This window comes from Pongo abelii, chromosome 14 (genome assembly GCF_028885655.2).
Source record: "Pongo abelii isolate AG06213 chromosome 14, NHGRI_mPonAbe1-v2.0_pri, whole genome shotgun sequence".
In the NCBI taxonomy this organism is placed as follows: Eukaryota; Metazoa; Chordata; class Mammalia; order Primates; family Hominidae; genus Pongo; species Pongo abelii.
Window position 1 is genome coordinate 20928350 of NC_071999.2, and position 7557 is coordinate 20935906.

Sequence of the window (7557 nt, forward strand, 5' to 3'; positions counted from 1 at the left end):
CTGGGATTACAGGCATGAGTCACCACGCCCGGCTAATTTTTTGTATTTTTAGTAGAGATGGGGTTTCTCCATGTTGGTGAGGCTGATATCGAACTCCTGACCTCAGGTGATTCGCCCGCCTTGGCCTCCCAAAGTGCTGGGATTACAGGTGTGAGCCACCACGCCCAACTGCAGAACCTTTAATAACAAACACTTTAAGGAGTCAGGAAGGATAAGGTGACCATCTTGATTCTCCATGAGTCCATGGTTAACATCGGACTTACGTGCTCTTGAATATCAGTTGTTTCTCCAGTTTACGTGCATAGCACTGATACCTAATGGGTTATCATAGGTAATTTGACTTAGACCCTGCAGTTCATTCAAATTGTATATCTAGGCTGGGCCAGCACATAAAAAATTAGCTGGGCATGGTGGCACAAGCCTGTAATCCCAGCTACTTGGGAGGAGATGGGAGAATCCCTTGAACCCAGGAGGAGGAGGTTGCAGTGAGGGGAGATTGCTCCACTGCACTCCAGCCTGGGCAACAGAGTGAGACCCTGTTTCAAAAACAACAAAAAAGGCGTGGTGGCTCATGCCTATAATCCCAGTACTTTGGGAGGCCCAGGCTGCAGATCACCTGAGGTGGGGCTTTCCAGACCAGCTTGACCAACATGGAGAAACCCTGTCTCTACTAAAAAATACAAAATTAGCAGGGAATGGTGGCTCATGCCTGTAATCCCAGAGCTTTGGGAGGCTGAGGCGGGTGGATCACCTGAGGTTGGGAGTTCAAGACCAGCCTTACCAACATGGTGAAACCCCGTTTCTACTAAAAATCCAAAAAAATTAGCCAGGCATAGTGGTGGGAGCCTGTAATCCCAGCTACTCAGAAGGCTGAGGTATGAGAATCACTTGAACCTGGGAGGCAGAGGTTGCAGTGAGCCAAAATCATGCTATTGCACTCCAGCCTGGGTGACAGATTGAGACTCCGTCTCAAAAAAACAAAAAACAAAAACAAAAACAAACAACAACAACAAAAACCAAACTGTTTATCTAAACAATTTCGGTATCGGCTGTTTTAACATGAAAATTTAGCAAAGTATTTTTTTGGTATTCAATTAATTTTTTGTCCCGCTTGGGTTAGCAGCTTGCTTTCTTTCTCTCTCTCTTTCTCCCCTTCCTTCCTTCCTTCCTTCCTTCTTTTTTTCTTCCTTTCTTTCTTTCTTTCTGTCACACAGGCTGAAGTGCAATGGCACGATCTTGGCTCACTGCAATCTCTGCCTCCCGAATTCAACTGGTTCTCCTGCCTCAGGCTCCCAAGTAGCTGGGATTAGAGGTGCCCGCGACCATGCTCAGCTAATTTTGTATTTTTTTAGTAGAGACAGGATTTCACCACGTTGGTCAATTACAATTCACCTGTCTTCATAAATCAGCTCTGTCTAGGCAGTGGGCAACATCACCCCCTTGAGCAGTTACAGTAGTGCCAACATGTCAAGTTTCTGGGCTCTCTCTCCCTGATCGGCCTTGGGGATCCTGTTCAACTGTATGCCAACAAACACATTGCCATGAATTAAAAATATTCACAAATAGTTTACAAATTTTGGAGAAATTAGGCAGAGACAGAAATATGACTCAAATTCTATTTATGAAAGTATACTCGCTGGATGGGGTGGCTCATGCCTGTACTCCCAGCACTTTGGGAGGCCAAGGCAGACAGATCACCTGAGGTCAGGAGTTTGAGACCAGCTTGGTCAACATGATGAAACCCCATCTCCACTAAAAATACAAAAAGTTGGCCGGGTGTGGTAGTGGGCACCTGTAGTCTCAGCTATTCCAGAGGCTGAGGCAGGAGAATCACTTGAACCTCTGAGGCAGAGGCTGCAATGAGCTGAGATCGCACCGCTGCACTCCAGCCTGGGCGACAGAGTGAGACTGTGTCTCAAAAAATAAAGGTAAAAAATAAAAAGCTGGTATGCTCCATTAATTCCTGCAGGCCCGACAAAGGCAGCCTAGGAATTCTGGATCAATGGAATGAATACAACTTGCTAGAAATACATAGGAAATAAAATGACTATTCACAGAACCAAATAAAAGCCTTCCACTAGAAACTAAAAATAATAATAATAATAATGGCTTTATATATATGCATACACAAGCAAAGCCAGAAGAGAATAAATAGCAAATGAATGAAAATTAGAAGCAAAAACAAGTAACTAGGAAACCATCTCTACATTTTTTTTACTCAATCTACCCCGAATGCTACAGCATTATCCAGGACCCCAGAAAACACACATAATACTTTATTCCTGATAAACAATTCAATGTCCTTAAGTCCACCAATATCACCATACATTCTGTGCAATCAAGAAATTTACTCAGCTGGGTTCAGTGGCTCACACCTGTAATCCCAGCACTTTGGGAGGATGAAGTGGGCAGATCAGAAGGTCAAGAGATCAAGACAATCCTAACCGAAATGGTGAAACCCTGTGTCTACTAAAAATAAAAAAATTAGCTGGGCATGGTGGCATGTGCTTGTAGTTTCAGCTATTTGGGAGGCTAAGGCAGGAGAATCGCTTGAACCCGGGAGGCGGAGGTTGCAGTGAGCCGAGATCACACCACTGTATTCCAACCTGGCAACAGAAGGAGACTCCATCTCAAAAAAAAGAAAAGAAACGAGATGACAATTGCAGTGCAAAATATCTGTTCCCTTTTGTTCCCCAGTGCCACTGCTACCCCATTCATCACCAATTTTTGTTGATGTCTCTTCCTGACTACTTTTACTTATTATTATTATTATTTTTTTTGGAGATAGAATCTCACTCTGATGCCCAGGCTGGAGTGCAGTGGTGTGATCTCAGCTCATTGCAACCTCTGCCTCCAGGTTCAAGCGATTCTCCTGCCTCAGCCTCCCAAGTAGCTAGGACTACAGGCATGTGCCACCACGCCCAGCTAGTTTTTGTATTTTTAGTAGAGATAGGATTTTACCATGTTGGCCAGGCTCATCTTGAACTCCTGACCTCAGGTGATCCACCCGCCTTGGCCTCCCAAAGTGCTGGGATTACAGGTGTGAGCCACCGTGCCTGGCCTTTTATTTTTTTTTTTGAGATGGGGTCTCCCTATGTTGCCCAGGCTAAGCTTGAATTTATTTTTATTTTTATTTTATTTTTTCATTTATTTTATTTATTTATTTTTATTTTTTGAGATGGAGTTTTGCTCTTGTCGCCCATGCTGCAGTGCAGTGGCACGATCTCGGCTCACTGCAACCTCTGCCTCCCAGGTTGGGAGTAGCTGGGACTACAGCTGTCTGCCACTATGCCCAGCTACTTTTTGTATGTTTAGTAGAGCTGGAATTTCACCACGTTGGCCAGGCTGGTCTCAAACTCCTGACCTTAGGTGATCTGCCCACCTTGGCCTCCCAAAGTGCTAGGATTACAGTCGTGTGCCACTGCACCCGGCCTGGGCTGGAATTTCTGACTTCAAGCAATCCTCCCTCCTCAGCCTCCTGAGTTGCTGATATTACAGGTGCATATCACCTTGCCCAGCACTAGAAACATGATTTTGTCACAACCCCAGACCCCTCTCATTCCCTTTCATAGGAAGACACTGGGCACCAGAGAAGCTTGAGCCAAGAACCAGGGGAACCAAGATTTAAACTCATTTCTGTTGGGTGCCAAGCCTCTCTCTGCCTCCTTCTATTGGAGACGGCTAGGCACGGTGGCTCACACCTGTGATCCCAGCACTTTAGGAGGCCTAGGTGGGTGGATCACCTGAGGTCAGGAATTTGAGACCAGCCTGGCCAATACGGTGAAACCCTGTCTCTACTCAAAATACAAAAAATTAGCTGAGTGTGGTGGCGGGTGCCTGTAATTCCAGTTACATGGGAGGCTGAGGCAGGAGAATCGCTTGACTCCAGGAGGCAGAGGTTGCAGTGAGCTGAGATCATGCCATTGCACTCCAGCCTGGGAAACAAGAGTGAAACTCCATCTCAAAAAAATTAGAAAAAAAAAAGAAAAGAAAATCAGAGGCTTTGGTCCCTTTGTCTGCGACACTCTGGAGTAATTCTGTCCCTGGCTGAATGTGATCTCCTCAAGGCAAAGTCTGGGTCTCCCTCTTGCGTGCTCAGCCCTGGCCTATCTGTCCCACCCTAGGTGCTCAGTGAAGGCTTGCTCTTGTGGAGTATGGGTTTCAGGCATACCAAGACTTGGAGTTGCAGAGGCTGTGAGTGACAAGCCTTGGAGTGCTATGCCCACCAGGAAATGGGTCTATCTCCGAGTTGGGCCAATAAGCTGGGCTCCCTCTGACGCCAGTGCTCACATCTCCCCTACCCTGGGTGGACCCCTGCAGATAGTCAAGTATGTTGGCTCCATATTTGCCTTGAGTAGCTGGGTGCAGTAGCAGGGCATGGTGGCTCAGGCCTGTAATCTCAGCACTTTGGGAGGCTGAGGCAGGTGCATCTCTTGAGGTCAGGAGTTTGAGACCAGCCTGGCCAATATGGCAAAACCCCATCTCTACTAAAAATACAAAAATTAGCTGGGCATGATGGTGCTTGCCTGTAATCCCAGCTACTCTGGAAGCTGAGGCAGGAGAATCACTTGAACCCGGGAGTCAAAGGTTGCGGTGAACCCAAGATTGCACCACTGCACACCAGTGTGGGGCACAGAGGGAGACTGTGTCTCAGAAATAAATAAATAAATAAATAAAATAGATGGAGAGGCTGGGTGTGTGTGGTGGCTCCTACCTGTAATCTCTGCACTTTGGGAGGCTTAGGTGGGAGGATCAGTGGAGCCCAGGAGTTTGAGACCAGCCTGGGCAACATCTCTACCATCTCTACCAAACACACACACACAAATAAAAAACTAGTTGGGTGTGGCGACGCATACCTACTTGGGAGGCTGAGACAGGAGGATTTCTTGAGCCCAGGAATTTGAGGCTGCAGTCAACAGTGACCACGCCACTGCAATCCAGCCTGGGTGGCAAAGTCAGACACTTTCTCAAACAATAAAAATAAATAAATAAATAAATAAATAAATAAAGCGGGAGGATAACGGTGAGACATGGAGAGAAGGCGTGCTAGGCAGAGAGACCTCCGTAGGCAAAGTCCAAGAGACATGAAAGAGCCAGTGTGCAAGAGTAAATTCCTAGAACTCTGGGAGATGGGAGCAGAGGGAGCTGGTACAGGTCTCCACCTGGTGTAAAATCTTGGCATCAATCTCCTACCATGAAAATAAATGACATTTTCTTCTTCCGGCTTGTGTAAGTTGGAAGAAAGCATTTTTTCTGAGACGGAGTCTCACTCTGTCTCCCAGGCTGAAGTGCAGTAGCGTAGTCTCGGCTCACCGCAACCTCTGTCCCCCTGGTTCAAGCGATTCTCTTGCCTCAGCCTCTCGAGTAGCTGGGACTACAGCACATGCCAACACACCCCGCTAATTTTTGTTTTTGTTTTTTCGGAGACGGGAGTCTTGCTCTGTCACCCAGGCTGGAGTGCAGTGGCGCGATCTCAGCTCACTGCAAGCTCTACCTCCAGGGTTCATGCCATTCTCCTGCCTCAGCCTCCTGAGTAGCTGGGACTGCAGGCATCTGCCACCGCGCCTGGCTAATTTTTTGTATTTTTAGTAGAGATGGGGTTTCACTGTGTTAGCCAGGATGATCTCGATCTCCTGACCTCGTGATCTGTCCACCTCGGCCTCCCAAAGTGCTGGGATTACAGGCGTGAGCCACCACGACCGGCCTGAACCCGTGTCATTATTTAGCAGAAACTTTCAGAGTCAGTAAGTGGCCAGGCATGTCTCTTTTCTTTGTGCCACAGGACTCTGGATGTTTCCAGTGCAGACTAATCCAAGGCTGTTGTGGATGTGTTGTGTTGATTTCTCTATGGAGAACGGGGGGTGCACCAGGCAGAATGACTCATGCCTGTAATTCCAGCACTTTGGGAGCCCAAGGCTGGTGGATCACTTCAGGCCAGGAGTTCAAGACCAGCCTGGCTAACACAGTGAAACCCCATCTCTACTAAAAATACAAAAATTAGCCAGGTGTGGTGGGGCATGCCTGTAATCCCAGCTACTCAGGAGGCTGAGGCAGGAAAATTGCTTGAACCAAGAGGTAGAGGTTGTAGTGAGCCAAGGTCACACCACTGCCCTCCTGCCTGGGCAACAGAGCAAGATTCTTATCTCCAAAAAACAAAACAAAACAAAGAGAGGGAGAATGGAGGTTGCTTGTTATTGCATCATAATCTTGTTTATCCTGACTGATGCATTAGGGGTACTAATGGCATGAGAGGAACAATTTCCTGAGACACAGTTTACTGACCATGAATTTCCTCAAAACCCCTGAGAGCAGGCTTCTCAGGAGGAGACTCAGTGTGGAATCCCTTGCCAAGGTAGACCCTGGTTCTGTAGCAGGACGAGCCACAGACAAATCTCCTCAGACACCGGATTAAAGAAGGAAAAGGTTTATTTGGCCAGGAGCACCGGCAGATTTGTGTCTTAAGAGCCAAGCTCCCCGAAAAAGAAATTCTTGGCCTTTTTAAAGGCTTACAATTTTAAAGGATCCACGTGAAAGAGTCGTGATAAATCGAGCAAGCATGGGGAACGTGACTGGGGGCTACATGCATCAGCTAACAGAACAGGAAGTTTTGCAATGCTTTTTCATACAATGTCTGGAATTTACAGATAACACAAGTAGTTTAGGTCAGGGGTTGATGTCATTATTATTATTTTTAACTCCTATGGCAGGTGGTGGTGCCAAGGTTGTCTGGCTATTTATCTCACTTTTGTTTCTAAATTTTTGCTTTCTCTCTTTCCTCCTGTCTTGTGAACTAGGCAAGATGGTGGAAGGAGGGCAGCAGTAGTAGTGGTCTCCTTCCTTAGTTCAGGTTCCAGCTACAAACATTCACCACCTGTGAGACCTTGGGCAGTTCACATCCCCTCTCTGTGGCTCAGTCTGCTCAACTGTAAAATAGGTTAAATCCTGAAAGATCAAAATCCCTCACATCTAAAATCTCAAAAATCACAATCCCAAAGTGATCGCTCTTGTTGCCCAGGCTGAAGTGCAATGGTGCGATCTCAGCTCACTGCAACCTCCGCCTCCCAGGTTCAAGCGCTTCTCCTGCCTCAGCCTCACGAGTAGCTGGGATTACAGGTGTGCACCACCACGCCTGATTTATTTTTTGCCTTTTTAGTAAAGACGGGGTTTCACCCTGTTGCTCAGGCTGGTCTCCAACTCCTGACCTCAGATGATCCACCTACTTCAGCTTCCCAAATTGCTGGGATTATAGGCATGAGTCATGGTGCCCGGCCCCTTATTTTATTTATTTATTTTTTTGAGTTTTGCTCTGTCACCCAGACTGGATTGTAGTGGCACGATCTCAGCTCACTGAAACCTTTGCCTTCTGGGTTCAAGCAATTCTCTGTCTCAGCCTCCTGAGTAGCTGGAATTACAGGCGTCCGCCACTATGCTGGCTAATTTTGCATTTTTAGTAGAGATGGGGTTTCACCATCTTGGCCAGGCTGGTCTTGAACTCCTGACCTCATAATCCACCCGCCTCAGCCTCTCAAAGTGCTGTGATTACAGGCATGAGACATT

The 7557-nt window shown here is 47.0% G+C and overlaps 1 protein-coding gene across 6 annotated transcripts in view; it reads right to left on the reverse strand.

The window, feature by feature from the left end:
- The window catches only part of LOC129047362 (mitochondrial intermediate peptidase-like), a 50892-nt gene that overhangs the window by 2820 nt on the left and 40515 nt on the right, over positions 1–7557 (reverse strand). The window lies entirely within an intron of this gene.